This window comes from Megascapheus bottae, chromosome 2 (genome assembly GCF_031878675.1).
Source record: "Megascapheus bottae isolate mThoBot1 chromosome 2, mThoBot2.hap1, whole genome shotgun sequence".
Lineage (NCBI taxonomy): Eukaryota > Metazoa > Chordata > Mammalia > Rodentia > Geomyidae > Megascapheus > Megascapheus bottae.
Window position 1 is genome coordinate 51,961,971 of NC_143510.1, and position 2,409 is coordinate 51,964,379.

The 2,409-nt window shown below is 36.3% G+C and overlaps 1 pseudogene; it reads left to right on the plus strand.

Moving 5' to 3' along the window:
* Nucleotides 1–1,040: 1,040 nt before the first annotated feature.
* LOC150066980 (olfactory receptor 6C6-like) lies at nucleotides 1,041–2,045 on the plus strand (annotated as a pseudogene).
* The last annotated feature ends 364 nt before the right edge of the window (nucleotides 2,046–2,409 follow it).

Sequence of the window (2,409 nt, forward strand, 5' to 3'; positions counted from 1 at the left end):
CTATAAAACAAGATCTCTCAAGAATCAATTATGCCATGATGATTCATTGAATTAAATTGTACAAGTGAATAAAACCTGATTTATTGGCATGGGATAGCTTTGGGGTTTTGTTTGTTTGTTAAGTCCCATATATAGATAGTTTTCCATGTCTTGTTTACTTTGTACTTCATAACTTCTAAAATTAACTAAGAAATTATATGCTTCAAACCACTTGCAAATAATGAGGAAATGTGTGTGTTTTCCAAGATTGTGAGTCTTCTGATTAAACACATGAAATCAATATGCATTGCATAGATAGGTCTTTAATGTTTTTAATAGCAGTATTTAATTTTCAATCAAAATATAAGAGTAAAGGAAGTATTTTTCTTATTGATATAATTGCCTAAAATGTATGAATGAGATTTACATAATGATAAAAAAACATAATTTTTCTAACATTCTCTTAAATACTACTTTCTTTTTCAGAGTTGTTGTTTTCCCATTCAGACATAATGTGAGACAAAGACAGTAAAGAAAAACCATACAAAAGACATACTGTTTTTCATAGCAGGTGTGAGAGTCATGTTTGAGTTACGTTTCCTTTCAGCTTCTCAGTGAATTTCTAAGTTCATCATTACACTCACCCAGGCAAAAACTCACTTTAAGCACTCATGCATTATTTCTTTTGGAGATTTTCCCTCATAAATAATATCCTTTAGGATGACATCCTAACAACCTATAAAGACAAGATAGTAGAAAGATGAATCACACACTAACAGTAAACAAATTGAGGTTCTGCATTTCAAGTGACTACTATACTCTCTATAAGTCGATAAGAACTGTGCAGTTGTGAACAAGTGAAGAAGTTCCACATTCTTAAAAATACACAGATAAAACAGAAGATATGTCCCTCACCAAGAATTCTAAGGTGAGTTGCAAAAGTATTTATGCACTGGTGACTTTCACAATGTGACACATTGTATATGAATGAAAGAGAAGAAAAATCTTTCCTTACATGTGATAATCATTTTTATTTTCTGTAGACTTGATATGACAAAAGAGCAATGAAGAACAAATCAGAGGAGATTGTGTTCATCTTGCTGGGACTGACAGATGACCCACAGCTACAAATTGTGGTTTTCTTGTTCCTCTTGATCAATTACGTCCTGAGTCTGATGGGGAACTTTGTCGTCATCCTGCTCACCCTGCTGGGCCCCCGCCTCAAGACGCCCATGTACTTCTTCCTTCGCAATTTCTCCTTCTTAGAGATTTCATTCACCACCGTCGGCATCCCCCGCTTCTTGACCAGCATTCTCACAGGAGACAAAACCATCTCCTACAATTGTTGTGTTTCCCAATTGTTCTTTTTCTTTCTACTAGGAATTACAGAGTTTTACCTCCTGGCTGCCATGTCCTATGACCGCTACGTGGCCATCTGCAAACCCCTGCATTACCCCGTCATCATGAACACCAAGGTGTGCCACCAGCTCGTGCTCAGCTCCTGGGGAATTGGGTTCTTAACCATCTTTCCTCCTTTGCTCTTAGGCCTCCAGCTGGATTTCTGTGCAAACAGAAAGATTGATCACTTCCTCTGTGACACTTCCCCTGTCCTGCAGATCTCTTGCACAGACACACACTTCATAGAAACGTTGGCGTTTGTCTTATCTGTGATGACACTTGTCATCACGCTGTTTTTAGTGGTCCTCTCCTACACATTCATCATCACAACTGTCCTAACATTTCCTTCCGTTCAGCAAAGAACAAAGGCTTTTTCCACCTGTTTCTCACATATGGTTGTTGTTTCTATTACTTATGGGAGTTGCTTCTTTATGTATACACAACCCTCAGAAAAGGATATGGTTACCTTCAATAAAGGTGTAGCTCTGCTCTATACCTCTGTGGCCCCTTTACTAAACCCTTTCATCTACAGCCTAAGGAACCAGCAAGTAAAAGAAGCTTTCAAGCATTTGCTTCAAAGGTTTGGCTCTCAAAATAAAAAGGTGAATTGTAGATATCAACAATAATCTCTTGCAAATAAATTACATTATGTTTATTCTAATCTATGAATTTCTGCTGTTTCCTCCAGTGTATATATTCATATTAGCTTCAATGACATGAATTTTTTCCTCTTCCTTTTCAGTAAGTTGTCCTAACCCTTAGGAACAAATAATTTCCTGTGAAAAAAAATATTCAAGTCTATCTTGCCCTACAAAACTTTTGCCCCAATGTGATACTTACATAGAAAATGCATTATACAAGTGAACTTTCCTAGACATGTGTATCTGATCAGTTTGACATGTGTTTATTTCTAAGCCTTTTACATTTGCTCTGAAGTGTCTGCATTGCTTGAAGTGTCACCAGTACAAAAATAGATAACATTATGTAATTGAGGTTGTGATTTAAAAAAAGCAGTAGAAAAATCTGAGAACT